Source organism: Cynocephalus volans, chromosome 12, assembly GCF_027409185.1.
Source record: "Cynocephalus volans isolate mCynVol1 chromosome 12, mCynVol1.pri, whole genome shotgun sequence".
NCBI lineage: Eukaryota > Metazoa > Chordata > Mammalia > Dermoptera > Cynocephalidae > Cynocephalus > Cynocephalus volans.
In genome coordinates, this window is record NC_084471.1 from 104,978,360 (window position 1) to 104,994,540 (window position 16,181).

Below are 16,181 nucleotides of genomic sequence, written 5' to 3' on the forward strand. Positions count from 1 at the left end.
TGGAAACTGAATTCATTGACTTAAGACCTTCCTTCTTTTTGAATATAGCCATGCAGCGCTGTACATTTTCCCATAAGTATTTGTTTAGTGGTAAGCAATACATTTTGATATGTTGTTTCTTCACATTTATTTAGTTCAAAATACTTTCCAACTTCCCTTTTAATTTTTTCTTTGATCCTTTGGTTATTTAGAATGTGTTATTTAGTTTCCAAATACTTGCAGATTATCCAGAATATTTGTTTCCAAATTAATTCTACGGTGGACAGAAACATACTTTTTTATGATTTAAATCTTTAAAATTTATTGATACTTGGTTTATGGCTAAAAATATTGTCTATTTTGGTGAATTTTCAATGTGCACGTAGCAGGAATGTGTTGGATGGAGTATTATAAAAATGTACATCAGATGAACATGGTTGATAATTTGGTTCAAGTCTACTGTATCCTTGTTGACATTTTTTCTGCTTCCCCTGCCCCCTGACTTCCTGTGCGTATGCTCACACACACACTATAAGGCACTTCAATAAATATATACTAGGCTACTAGAAGTTATCCCACAGCACTCTAATGCTTCTTTCTTTTTTTTCTTTTCTTTTTTCCTTCTTTTCTTCCTCCTTTCTATCCTTTCCTTCCTCCTTTCTATCCTTTCCTTCCTTCTCTCTCTTCCTTTCTTTCTCCCTGCTTTCCCTCTTTTCCTTCCTTCTTGCCTTCCTTTTCTTTCCTTTGTTGTTGGGAAAGGGAACTGTGCCCTACTCTGTGTGGGCAATGGGTATCTTTTCCTCTCATCTTTTTGGATGGTTCTTTTCATGGCCCCTCTGGCAGATTCTTCCCACTTGTGCTTAGATCTGCCTCTGCTGATCGCTCAAGGAGGATTCTGCAGATCTCTGAGGTCCTCTCTCAGTGCAGCTCTTCCCTCTCTTGCGCTCTCCTGTGAACTCTCACTACCTTCATCTTCCCAGACTGGCAGCTGTATTTCTTCAGTTCGAGGGGGTTGCCAGAATCCTCCTCAGTTCCCCTTCCTGTGTGTGGCCTGGAAACTTTCTAAACATTGTAAGCTGGGGCATACATAGAGCTCACCTTGCTTGTTTTTCATCTCCTCTGAATCATTGTCCTTTGTAGCTTGTTATTCAGTGTTTTGAAAACTGTTGCTTGTATATTGTGTCTATTTGTTTATTTGTTTGCTTTAGGCTAAAAGGTTGATCCAGTCCTTATTACTCTATCTCAGCTTAAAGCAAAAGACCAAGGTAAGTATTTTGTAATTAGGTGCTTAAGCTTTTCTCTCTGCTGGAGCTACTGATATCACTTTAAAAGGTAAGTAGAGCTGAAAGCATCCCTGGAAAAAAATTCTAGTCCAAGTACGGAAGATAAATATCTTGACTTTGTGTCTGGTATAGATTCTACTTCAAAGTTGGTGAAACTTTGCCAAGCTGACAGTGTCTGTGAGTCATTGTCCATTCACCCTTACTATTTCTGTCTCCAATCTTTACAGACACCAGTGCATTGTTTTCCTAAACCTTAGGTTTAGAGGCAATTGCCCTAGCCTGATCTATCCTGGGGATGTCTATTTCTATTAATTCATGTACTGCCTTTTGATCCCAACTATATAAATGTTCCCATTTTTGTATTATTTAAATCAGGACTACAACTGCAGCTCTTGGCCTGCAGCTTTTATGAATGTCTTTGAGCTAAGACTGGTCTTTACATTTTTAAAGGATTATCTTAAAAACATATGCAGCAAAGACTGTTAAGTTGCTTGCAAAAACATCTGAACTATTTACTCTCTCACCCTTTTCAGAAAGTTTCCTGACTCCTGATGTAAATAAGCTATCTGCTCATCCAGATCTTCTGTGTGCTCTGATTAAGTGAGCTGGGTGAGGGTCTGCACGTTAAGTCTGAAGATGATTCACACCCCTTCTCCGATCTGTTCGCTATACAACTGTTGTATGTCGTCCATGGTGGTGTGGATATCTGACTGACCGGCAATGTCAGTGTCTCTCATAAGTCTAATAAACCAGTGTCTCTACTTGTTGGACCTCCGGGTGAAGTCTTTAGAATAGGCAAACACTATGCAAGCACCCTCGCAGATTTGGGGCTCTCACATTACAATGGGGGGAATAACCTAAAGGACTTACTGACTTAGGTTTAATCGTGTTTGTAAACATTGATTAGGATTCTTTTTTTGCTGTTGTTCAAATAGTGTGCTCTGGAACATACCCTGACTTGGAGCTGTTTCCCTAACCATAAAAAGTAGCGTTCAGCATTTTTTCAGGTTTTTAGCTATAGAGGGTGTTGGGCCAGCGGGATCATGAGGACAGGAAAGCGGCAGCAAAGTAGCAATGGAGCCTCCACCTTGTGAACTCCACCCCTTCCCCTTTACCCTTCCCTGAAGGCGGGAACCGGAAACTGAGTCCTGCTCAGTTCCATACCATATATGGGCGGAAAACTCACCAACAGCCTCCCCTATTAATACCCGCTTGTGCCCACGCTGGGCACGACTTCCCCAGGTTCACTCCCTTGTGAGCTGCAGAACCTCGCCCGAGAGCGCTCCCGTTAAAGCTTGCCTCGGACCCCTTGCCTGGCTCCTTCTGTGACTTACCACCGCTGGTTTGAACCCGACAGAGAGTTTTCTGAGGTTTATGACGGCTGTGCATGGCATTTGAGTCATTATGGGAATAGGTGGTGTGCAAGTGAGTATAATTTCAGATATTGGATTACCATAGAGTATTTCATACAGTAAACTTTAGTTTGTCCTGGTTTTGTTACATAAGCAGGATATGTGGACTTTTCTGAATCTATTGCTCATGTTCTTAAACCGTAGCAAGTAAAAGAAGCAAATTTTATTTTTTATTTTATTTTTTCTATTGCAACGTAACATTTTTTTTTTTTAATCTTATTTTGTCGATATACATTGTGGCTGATTATTGCTCCCCATCACCAAAACTTCCTTCCCTTCTCCTTCCCCCCCGCCCCCCCAACAATGTCCTTTCTGTTTGCTTGTCGTATCAACTTCCAATAATTGTGGTTGTTATATCTTCTTCCCCCCCCCCCCACGGTTTTGTGTGTGTGTGTGTGAATTTATATATTAATTTTTAGCTCCCACCAATAAGTGAGAACATGTGGTATTTCTCTTTCTGTGCCTGACTTGTTTCACTTAATATAATTCTCTTGAGGTCCATCCATGTTGTTGCAAATGGCAGTATTTCATTTGTTTTTATAGCTGAGTAGTATTCCATTGTGTAGATGTACCACATTTTCCGTATCCACTCATCCGATGATGGACATTTGGGCTGGTTCCAACTCTTGGCTATTGTAAAGAGTGCTGCAATGAACATTGGGGAACAGGTATACCTTCGACTTGATGATTTCCATTCCTCTGGGTATATTCCCAACAGTGGGATAGCTGGGTCGTATGGTAGATCTATCTGCAATTGTTTGAGGAACCTCCATACCATTTTCCATAGAGGCTGCACCATTTTGCAGTCCCACCAACAATGTATGAGAGTTCCTTTTTCTCCACAACCTCGCCAGCATTTATCGTTCAGAGTCTTTTGGATTTTAGCCATCCTAACTGGGGTTAGACGGTATCTCAGTGTGGTTTTGATTTGCATTTCCCGGATGCTGAGTGATGTTGAGCATTTTTTCATATGTCTGTTGGCCATTGGTATATCTTCCTTAGAGAAATGCCTACTTAGCTCTTTTGCCCATTTTTTAATTGGGTTGCTTGTTTTCTTCTTGTAAAGTTGTTTGAGTTCCTTATATATTCTGGATATTAATCCTTTGTCAGATGTATATTTTGCAAATATTTTCTCCCACTCTGTTGGTTGTCTTTTAACTCTGTTAATTGTTTCTTTTGCTGTGCAGAAGCTTTTTAGTTTGATATAATCCCATTTGTTTATTTTTCCTTTGGTTGCCCGTGCTTCTGGGGTCATATTCATGAAGTCTGTGCCCAGTCCTATTTCCTGAAGTGTTTCTCCTATGTTTTCTTTAAGAAGTTTTATTGTTTCAGGGTGTATATTTAAATCCTTAATCCAGTTTGAGTTGATTTTAGTATACGGTGAGAGGTATGGATCTAGTTTCATTCTCCTGCATATGGATATCCAGTTATCCCAGCACCATTTGCTGAAGAGGCAGTCCCTTCCCCAGTGAATAGGCTTGGTGCCTTTGTCAAAGATCAGATGGCAGTAAGTGTGTGGGTTGATTACTGGATTCTCCATTCTATTCCATTGGTCAGTATGTTTGTTTTTATGCCAGTACCATATTGTTTTGGTTATTATAGCTTTGTAGTATAGCTTAAAGTCAGGTAGTGTTATGCCTCCAGCTTTATTTTTTTTGCTCATCATTGCTTTGGCTATGTGTGGTCTTTTACTGTTCCATATAAATGTCTGGATAGTTTTTTCCATTTCTGAGAAAAATGTCTTTGGAATTTTGATGGGGATTGCATTGAATTTGTAGATCACTTTGGGTAGTATGGACATTTTCACTATGTTGATTCTTCCAATCCAAGAGCATGGGATATCTTTCCATCTTCTTGTATCCTCTCTAATTTCTCTCAGCAGTGGTTTGTAGTTCTCATTATAGAGATTTTTCACCTCCTTGGTTAACTTGATTCCTAAGTATTTTATTTTTTTGGTGGCTATTGTAAATGGGCAGGCTTTCTTGATTTCTCGTTCTGCATGTTCACTATTGGAGAAAAGAAATGATACTGATTTTTGTGTGTTGATTTTGTATCCTGCTACTGTGCTGAAATCATTTATCAGTTCCAACAGTTTTTTTGTAGAGGTTTTGGGCTGTTCGATATATAGGATCATGACATCTGCAAACAGGGACAGTTTGACTTCATCTTTTCCAATCTGGATGCCCTTTATTTCCTTCTCTTCTCTGATTGCTCTGGCTAGTACTTCCAACACTATGTTGAATAGGAGTGGTGAGAGTGGGCATCCTTGTCTAGTTCCTGTTCTTAAAGGAAAAGCTTTCAGCTTTTCCCCATTCAGGATGATATTGGCAGTGGGTTTTTCATATATGGCTTTAATTATGTTGAGATACTTTCCCTCTATACCTAACTTATAGAGGGTCTTTGTCATGAATGAGTGCTGAACTTTATCAAATGCTTTTTCAGCATCTATAGAGATGATCATATGGTCCTTGTGTTTGAGTTTATTACTATGGTGTATCACATTTATTGATTTACGTATGTTGAACCAACTTTGCATCTCTGGGATGAATCCCACTTGATCATGATGAATAATTTTTCGTATGTGTTGCTGTATTCTGTTTGCTAGTATTTTAGTGAGGATTTTTGCATCTATATTCATCAAGGATATCGGCCTGTAGTTTTCTTTTTTGGTTGTATCTTTACCTGGTTTTGGTATCAGGATGATGTTTGCTTCATAGAATGAGTTTGGGAGATTTGCGTCTGTTTCAATCTTTTGGAATAGTTTGTAAAGAATCGGTGTCAATTCCTCTTTGAATGTTTGGTAAAATTCTGCTGTGAATCCATCTGGTCCTGGGCTTTTCTTTGTTGGGAGCCTTCTGATAACAGCTTCAATCTCCTTTATTGTTATTGGTCTGTTCAAATTTTCTACGTCTTCACGGTTCAGTTTTGGGAGCTTGTGTGTGTCCAGAAATTTATCCATTTCCTCCAGATTTTCAAATTTGTTGGCATATAGTTGTTTATAGTAGTCTCAAATGATTCCTTGTATTTCAGATAAATCAGTTGTAATATCACCTTTTTCATTTCTAATTTTTGTTATTTGAGTCTTCTCTCTTCTTTTTTTTGTTAGCCATGCTAATGGTTTGTCAATTTTATTTATCTTTTCAAAAAACCAACTTTTTGATTCGTTGATCTTTTGAATTGTTTTTTGGTTTTCAATTTCATTCAGTTCTGCTCTGATCTTAATGATTTCTTTCCGTCTGCTAACTTTAGGTTTGGATTGTTCTTGTTTTTCTAGTTCTTTAAGGTGAAGTGTTAGGTTGTTCACTTCCCATCTTTCCATTCTTCTGAAGTGAGCGTTTAATGCGATAAATTTCCCCCTTAGTACTGCTTTTGCAGTATCCCACAGGTTTTGGTATGATGTATCATTGTTTTCATTCGTTTCAATAAATTTTTTGATTTCCTGCTTGATTTCTTCTTGGACCCATATGTCATTAAGTAGAATGCTGTTTAATTTCCATGTGTTTGTATAGTTTCCAGAGTTTCGTTTGTTATTAATTTCTAGTTTTAATCCATTGTGGTCTGAGAAGATACATGGGATAATTCCAATTTTTTTGAATTTATTGAGACTTGATTTGTGACCTAATATGTGATCTATCCTGGAGAATGATCCATGTGCTGATGAGAAGAATGAATATTCTGAGGTTGTTGGGTGGAATGTTCTGTAGATATCTGCCAATTCCAATTGGTCTAGAGTCTTGTTTAGATCTTGTGTTTCTCTACTGATTCTTTGCCTAGATGATCTGTCTAATATTGACAGTGGGGTGTTCAGGTCCCCTGCTATTATGGTATTAGTGTCTATTTCCTTCTTTAGGTCTAATAGAGTTTGTTTTATAAATCTGGCTGCTCCAACATTGGGTGCGTACATATTTATGATTGTTATGTCTTCTTGATGGATCAGTCCTTTTATCATTAAGTAGTGTCCCTCGTTGTCTCTTTTTATGGTTTTTAGTGTAATGTCTATTTTGTCAGATATAAGAATAGCTACTCCAGCTCGTTTTTCTTTTCTGTTTGCATGGTAAATCTTTTTCCATCCTTTCACTCTTAGTCTGTGTGAATCTTTATGGGTGAGGTGGGTCTCTTGTAGGCAGCATATAGTTGGGTCCTCCTTTTTGATCCAGTCAGCCAGTCTGTGTCTTTTGATTGGGGAATTTAAGCCTTTTACATTAAGAGTTGTTATTGAAAGGTGTTGATTTATTCCTAGCATTTTTTTGGTTGTTTGGTTGTCTTAGGTGTCTTTTGTTCCTTGCTTTCTGATTTACTGTTTGGTTTCTGTGTTTGTTGGTTCCTTAGGTTGTAGATAGTGTTTTTATTTGCTCGTTTTCTCTTCATGAATGCCATTTTTATTATACTAGTGGGTATTGATTTTTCTTGGGTTTTTATGGCAGTGGTAGTTATTTTTCAGGAACCAAACCCAGTATTCCCTTGAGGATTTCTTGTAAGGGTGGTCGTGTGGTAGTGAACTCCCACAGTTTTTGTTTGCCTGAGAAATATACTATTTGCCCTTCATTTCGGAAGGATAGCCTTGCAGGGTAGAGTATTCTTGGCTGGCAATCTTTGTCTTTTAGTATTTTGAAAATATCATCCCATTCCTTTCTAGCTTTTAGGGTTTGTGATGAAAAGTCTGATGTTAGCCTGATTGGCGCTCCCTTATAGAAAGAATCAAATTTTAAATATCTGATATTTAGGGCCAGCCTCCCTTAATTGGGAGAGCGTGGTGCTGACAACACCAAGTCAGGGGTTAAGATCCCCTTACTGGTCATCTTTTAAATGAATGGATGAACGAATGAATGAATGAATGAATGAATAAATAAATAAACAAACAGACAAATAAATAATAAATAAATATCTCATATTTGCATCTTAACATCTCCAAGTGTACCTCCTTTGCACCTGCATTTATATTCCAGTGGTGTAAGACCTGTGAAAGATGCCGTGAACCAGAAAATTGATGGGCCACTAGTTTCTTGGGAGAAAATTCAATTAAAAAAATGAGAGAGGGGTAAGGAGTTCTAAGCACTGGCACATCAGAATTCTAAGTAGGAGTATTATCCATCTGACTTGTATGTGGATCATAAGGAAATCTGAGGTAAATTTAACAGTCCATGCTAAACCCCAGTAAATAGTCACTTGCCTCAGATCTTCCCTAGTTCTTTTACTCCATTAAGAGCACAGTTGACAAATAGTTTATAATTTAACTCATATAGAATAAACAATTCAACAGTGCTATAAATAAAATTTATTAAAGCATCCTATAAAACTAGGCAGCAGAAATCTACCTCAATATAACTATAAACATCAAATCATCTGCCTTTGTTAAGCTCTTTTCCCAGATATGCTTATATAGTATGTCTTATTGATAATAAACCTTGAACATTAAAAAAATAAAATAAAAATGATCATTTTTTTCTACATCTTATGCCCATATTATTAAGCATGTGTATTATCTTTTGAAAATGATGTGGGATGCTGACTATGTAATTTTACAAAGACTGATCATATACTTCAGTTAAACTTAAATACCAAAATAATAGTTTCAGATATTTTGCTGTCTCTTAATTTACTTTGACAAAGACTTGTAGATTAGAGGGTTTTTTTTTTTTTTTTTCATTTTTTGGTTAATTTGTGCATTCATTCATTCATTCATTTAACAACTCTCTAGCAAATACCTTTTTTCTTTAGTGTTAACAGGACAGACAGTAACGAATAGACCTAGGGCCTTTCCCATGGTGCTCACAATGTGGTATGGAGAGAGAAGCAATTAAATTAGAAATAACTATATATATATACAATTTTTTTCATTCATTTAATACAGTGCAAGCACTACTCTAGGCATGGTAATTAGTACTGAGCAAGACAAGTTCCCTTCCCTCTGGGAACTTATTGTGGCAAAAATTAAAAATTGAAAATAAACATACATGGTAATTATTGAAGGCATTCAATAGGTGCGCATAATAGATGCTAACTCCTACCAATCACAATTCATCAGGGGTGAAGAAATATAGATGCCTTTAAACAGAATTAAAGTGACATTTTTTATTACGATCAGGTCCAGCCTGCAGGAATTCTTCACCTTTACTTCCAAATGAATACAATACATAAACGTCCTCTGACTTGCCTTGAAATTCCTAAACAAAGCAGCAGATGGCACCATCACATTTACTCCTGCCTGATTTTGCTGAATCATTTTGGTTAAATCATACGAGCTTAGCTCAGATCACACACCACAGAAAATCTATTCTCAGTTATCACTTTTCCTGTACCTCTCTTATTCACCAAAATTCAAAAAGAGAGCTAAGACCCATCATCGTTTTACAGATAAGGGAACAGGCATGGAAAATTGAACAACACATCTAAAGTCACTCAGTCAATCAGTGACAGTCAGGAACAACAAGACACATGCATTTATTGGGTAGAACATAGACTCTGAATTCAGGAGCTTTACCAATGACGAAGATTTTCCTTCTTATACAATTCATTTCACCTATCTTGGGCTGTACCCTCTCTTTAAAAAATGAAGGAAATATGCCATGTTGACAGTTTCCAATTTTTTTTTTTTTTTTTTTTTTTTTTAGCTCAATTGCTTTTTCTTTAAATGAAATTTTGTATGGAAATTCCCATATATAAAACAATCAACATCGGAGATGCTGTAATTGAATCAATACTACCACAGTCTATTTGGCCTGTCCTGTGTCACATTTTGCTATATTTTTCTACTAAAGGTGATGCTGAATTTAAGAATACAAGAAAAAAAAGAAAATATTGTTAACACATTTGACAAAACCATGGAAGACCAAGAAAGTAACAAAAGTTAATGCAATGCAAAAAGAAAAGAGCCACTGTGGGCAGAAGAAAGAGGGCCAATGCCACAGGTAACCTAAAGCAAACAAATATGCAAAAAACACTTCCCACTTGAAAATAACAACCACCATTCTTTGTTTTTCCTTGCCCCCCAAAGGTAATTTACAGATAACTTGGTTGTGATATGGGACTAGAGGTTGGAATTACCAATAGTTTGATGACTTTCATAAGAAGTTTAATTGCTTATTTCCTGTCTATTTCCCCCAGAACAGGAGACATGAGTCACTGGAGTCGACATTGGACGCAGAACACCTACAGAGACAGAATGCTTGTCTTTTTGGAGCTTATAAACTTGATCAGACAATGGAACTGGGTAATTTTATGTTATAATATGTGAATATACTTATATATATTTTGTATATATATATAATATTTTTAAAGAATTTTTATTTACTTATATATCAAGTGTAGGTAAATGATTGATTTCTGAGAATTATCAACGTGAGGAATGATAATAACTGCTTTTTAAAGAATGTTTATTATTTAATATCTACATGTATATATGTATCTATATATGGCTAAATACACTAATTTATTCATTGACCCAATATAAATTTATCGAGACGCTACAGTGGATCAGAAACTATTCTAGTTTCTTGGGATACCACCAGTGAACAAGATAGGCTAGACTCTTAACTCACAGAGTTTACAAACATGTGAGCAGGGGGAGCCTAATTATAAACAGATAAGATATATTTAAGTAGCGAGAAGTGCTTTGAAGAATAAAAGACAAGTTGGAGGATGGGATCCAGATTAATGGTTGGGGATTCTGGTGCACTCTGCTCTAGGTTGAGTAATCAAGGAAGACCTCCAGAGAGGGTGATATTTGAACTAACAGCTGATGATCAAAAAAAACCTTGCTTTGTAATGTTCTCAGGGCGGAGTATTTTAGCCAAAGTATAAGTGAGACAGGAACACATTGGTGTGTTCTGTGATAGGAAAGAGGGCCAGTGTTTTAAGACCAGGGAGTGAAGGGGAGTTGGTTAGGAGATGAGTTTGAAAGATAGTCAGAAACCAGATTATTTGTATCCCTGTAGGCCAGGGAAAGAAGATTGGATTTTGTTCTAAATTAATGGAAAGTCTTTGGAGGGTTTTATGTAAATGGGGTGCCTGATCTGATTTATGCCCTTAAAAGATCCTTCTGACTGCACTGCAGTTGGTAGATTTTAGAACTACTCTGCAGCTCTTAATCCTGCCCTGACTATGCCAATTGCAGAGCCACGGCTAATGTCTGGAATCCTGTCGACATCGCCAATTGTAGTGCTCTTAATCCTGTTCACCAATTATCTAGCTACACAGCCACGCTAGTTATCGGGCTCTTTTGCCTTCTGGTAATCCTGCCAACTAGGCCGATTGTTGCACTAGGGCTGGGTCTGGAGATCACAGACCCCTCAAGCCCATTCACAGACTGGGTCACAAACCCTTCATATGCCAGGCTGGGTAACCAGACCCCTTCATGCAGGTCTATGAGCTAGGTAACTGGCCAAAAGATCCTTGGAGCCATAGGTTGGAAAGCATGGTCGCACAGGGCGGACGCCCACAGCAGACACCTGCCCGCCTGTTTCACTAAAACTCCTCTCTCTCTCTCTCTCCCTCCCCCTGCCTCTAAAGAACACAAGAATAGCAACAAAACTAAAAAGATACATTGGCGTGCATCAGCACCAACTCCACACACACACACACACACACACACACACACACACACACAGACAATTTGCTTACAATGGATGTGCTAAACTACATCCAATGGGACCCAAGGCAAGGGCCCTGATCAAACTATTCTACTGTCCCAACAACTACTCTAAAGTAGTAAGAATAGTAAGATTGGAAATAGCAGTGGACAGATTTGAGATGTATTTTAGAAGTAGAGCCCATAAAATTCACAGGAGATGCATTTACAGGTAAGGAAATGAGAGAAATCACAGATTAATACTAGCATTTTTGCTTGAGCAACTGACAATTGTGAGATTGGGAGAGGAATAGCCTTTTTTAAAAATTTTATTTATTTATATATTTTAATTTATCAATATACAATGTAGTTAATTTTTGTGTCCCTTTACTGATTCCTCTTTTCCCCCCTTTCTCCCCCCCCCCACTCATCAACATCATATCTGTTCACTTGTCTTAACAAGTTCAAGGAATTGTGATTGTTGTGTCTTCTTCCCTGCACCCCCCCATTTGTTTGTATATTTATTTATTTATTTATTTATAGCTCCCACAAATAAGTGAGAACATGTGCTATTTCTCTTTCTATGCCTGACTTATTTCACTTAATATTATTTTTTTCTAAGTCCTTCCATGTTGCCGCGAATGGTAGTATTTCATTCTTTTTTATAGCAGAGTAGTATTCCATTGTGTAGATATAACACATTTTCTGTATCCACTCCTCTGATGATGGACATTTGGGCTGGTTCCAACTCTTGGCTATTGTAAAGAGTGCTGCGATGAACATTGGGGAACAGGTATACCTTCGACTTGATGATTTCCATTCCTCTGGGTATATTCCCAGCACAGGGATAGCTGGGTCATATGGTAGATCTATCTGCAATTGTTTGAGGAACCTCCAAACCATTTTCCATAAAGGCTGCACTATTTGGCAGTCCCACCAACAATGTATGAGAGTTCCTTTTTCTCCACAACCTTGCCAGCATTTATCATTCTCAGTCTTTTGGATATTAGCCATCCTAACTAGAGTGAAATGGTATCTCAATGTATTTTTGATTTGCATATCCCAAATGCTGAGTGATGTTGAGCATTTTTTCATGTGTCTGTTTGCCATTTGTATATCTTCCTTTGAGAAATGACTATTTAGCTCCTTTGTCCATTTTTAATTGGGTTACTTGTTTTTATGCTGTAAAGTTGTTTGAGTTCCTTGTATGTTTTGGATATTAATCCTTTGTCAGATGTATATTTTGCAAATATTTTCTTTCACTCTGTTGGTTGTCTTTTAACTCTGTTAATTATTTCTTTTATTGTGCAGAAGATTTTTAGTTTGATATAATCCCACTTGTTCATTTTTCTTTGGTTACCTGTTCTTTTGGAGTCATATTCATGAAGTTTGTACCCAATCCTACTTCCCATAGTGTTTCCCCTATGTTTTCTTTAAGTAGTTTTATTGTTTCAGGATGTATATTTAATTCTTCAATCCATTTTGAGTTGATTTTGATATATGGTGAGAGGTATGGGTCTAGTTTCATTCTCCTGCATATGGATATCCAGTTATCCCAGTACCATTTGCTGAAGAGGCAGTCTCTTCCCCAGTGTGTAGACTTGATGCCTTTGTCAAAGATCAGATGGCTGTAGGTGTATGGGTTGATTTCTGGATTCTCTGTTCTATTCCATTGATCCATGTGTCTGTTTTTTATGACAGTACCATGCTGTTTTGGTTATTGTAGCTTTGTAGTATAATTTAAAGTCAGGTAGTGTTATGCCTCCAGCTTTATTTTTTTTTGCTCAGGATTACTTTGGCTATGCATGGTCTTTCACTATATGTGAAAGTAAGGTAGTGACCTGACTGACCTGGCTGTTCTGAGTGCAGTTCTTTCAGTTATATTAATGATGCAATACTCAATCTGAATTTTGGTTCAATTGATTGTATTTTTAGTTAATAAAATATGTTTTCACTTTTGAGAACTCTTTTCTCAGATTGCTTATTTTTCTTGGAAGACCACTTTGTTTTATTGATGCAATTTTTCATCAACTTTCACTGAGAATATGAATTAAATATATATATATATATATATATATATATATGGTGGGGGTAGGTTTGTCTGTTTTTTACATGCTTCTTGCATTAGTGTTTAAGAGGGATATTTTTCCCTGAATACACAGACTCTCTTTCCCACTGCTTTGAAGTGCTGTTTTTTTCTAGTTTGTCAATGATTTGTGTAATTAATTTGTTTAATTCTAGACAAAAAGATGAAAAAAGGAGAAAAAAAGAAAAGTCTAAAGTTTAAGTGAAAAATTTCTTTGACAACTTAGAGGGCCAATTATGTTTGTAGGACTGTGATTAAATAGGGGAAGATCGTCATAGAAAACAAAAGTGATGACAGCGGGACAGGTGCTCCCATGAGGGGTCTGACTGAATAGTAAGAGGGCAGCTTCTCAGTCCCACCTGCAAGGTGCTTCTCATTGCTGTTCGGTAGCTGGTCTTCCTTCCTTGAGTCAGTTCATTCACTCTGTGAAAAACACCAGGGTATCCCTTGTAGGGGAGGAAAGATTTCCTTTCCTCACCCCATCACTAGGTTCATGGCTTGGGGCCCCTATAACAAAAGGCAGATTAACAAGATAAAAACATACAAATGTATTGAATGTGGTTTTATGTGACACAGGAGCCTTTATAAGGAAATGAAGATCTGAAGAAACTGGGAAACCTGCCTATTTTTATGTTTAAGTATGATGAAGAGTGGACATCATGGAGAAGGGTGACTGGTGTCAGGACTCAGAACACGACACCTCAAAATATGGCACCTTGGCGTACTGAGTATTTTAAGCTAAAGGAAATTGAGAAACCCTGAGCAGCAGGAAGGTGTCTCTAACCCTCGCTTGGCCCCTGTTTCATGGAGCAGCTCATAGGAAGTGAAATTTCCCTCACCTCTTTCTCTCCTGGAGCAGGTCATAAACTCTAGGAAGCTCCCTCTCTGTCCTTCTCTCTCCCTTGTCCCCTGAAGACCCTCATGCCACAGGTGTGCTGCCCTGTACCCAGAAGAAAGGAATGTCACACAGAGACACAGAAACGAATCTGAACAAATGAGGACTTGCTGCGTTTCCTCCAGTTTATTACCTTTAGATCACAATTTTTATCCTCCAATGATACTTCTGCATGACTGTCCATAAAAACACAGTTTTCCCTGGGTCTTTGGGTCTTCATCTTCGAAGGTTGTCATGTCATGTAAAATTTGTTCGCTTTTCTCTTGTTATAGGGGTCTGAGCTATGCACCTTGTGATGGGTGAGGATGAGACATTAACCTAGTTTTCTCTACCTGGTAAAAATACCTTTCAAAAACGAAAATAAAATAATAGTGTTTTCAGACATACTTCCCACCCCCTACATTGGACAAAGGGGGGAACTTAGCAAGACCTACTTGTTCAGATTCTTCTTTGTGTCTCTGTATCTTCAGAGACAAAGATTTTCCTTTCCTCTGGGTATTGGGAGGTTACCTGTCCTGTGAGGGTCTTATGAGCTGCTTCAGGGGAGAAGGACTCGGGAATGGTTAGAGTGACCATCCTGCTCCTGCTGTTTTGTCAAAAGCCAAGGTGCCATATTTTGGGGTAGCATGTCCTGAACCTCATCACCCCACTTTCCAAAGACTGCATTAAAGAGCCGGAAGACTGACAGATGTTGAGATTAGATCTATACTACAAATTTGCAACATGTCTACAAAAAGTCAGTAAAACTTTTGTAGCAGACCTGGTAAGGGGAAAAAAACTCATCTATTAACTCTCCGTTGAGCTCTCTTCCATTTTGGTACATGTTAGGCAGTGAGAACTGCAGAACCCTGGCATGTAACAAACCGTGACTGGACTAATTCTATCAGTTTAAGGCTGTGTCCACAGGATGACCCCAGCCCTGCTTAAAATGCCTGCCTGAGGAAGCTTAATGCTGCTAGGAAAACTTATGTTTTGTTCTGTCCAAGCTTGCTAACAGGCTCCTGAATCCCCTCTTGGAGAGGTTTCTTTAGAGAACTTGCAATGTTGAATTCTTTCTAAGCCTGTTGAAATGTAAACCTACCGCACAGAGCTGCCTTCTCAAGGATGTGAGAGCGGTTTCTTGGAGATGCAGACAACGCTTGCTCGCTATCCCAGTCTGTGCGGGAGGAGATGGGTCAACTTAGCTGGGCCCTCTGCTTCAACTTGCACCACTGCCTCCTGCCATAAAGACAGGAGAAGTTTGCTTCTCCTCTGGAAAAGTGTCAATTAACCAATCCAGATGGCCTGTCACACTGACCAATCCCCCTTAACGCTACTCGGTGCTTTTTCCTTCCCAGCATTCAAAAAGTCTTTTTTCAGTCCTTTGCTTTGGAGAAGTTGAGTTCAATTCATGCAGGACCCTCTTTCCTATTGCAATTGTAACTGGATGACATCCATTCTCAACCTTTTAACTAATGTCCAGCTTTGTTGAACTTTGACAATAGTCTGTATTTTGCTTGCTTCGAAGTTGGGTAAATGGATTGGGCTCCCCTTTAGTTTCCAGCAATGATGGGTGTTTTCCATGATCTCATTGATTTATCACTACTCTGAAAATTGAAAGAGAGAAAAAAATCAAACATTTACTTCAGTCCCAGAACCCTCTGTAAGTTGTTACTTGCGATTTGAGTGTGTGGGATGAGAAAAGAGGCAGCAGAGCAAAGCAGAAATGATCACTGAGTTTTGCAGCAAGAGTAGACTTTGGTTCAATTCCTTGCTCCAATTTCTTAATTAGCTTCTTAAACCTGATTAAGGAATTAAATTTTCTAAGTGTTATTTTCTTCATCTAAAAAATAGGAATAATAATACCTACCACATAGACTTGGAAAACTGAGACTGAATGAGAAAACCCCTGCAGTGTACAGCACCTAGCTCTGTACCTGTTCAGCAAAACAACTACTTGGCTTTACTAATCCCTGGCAAA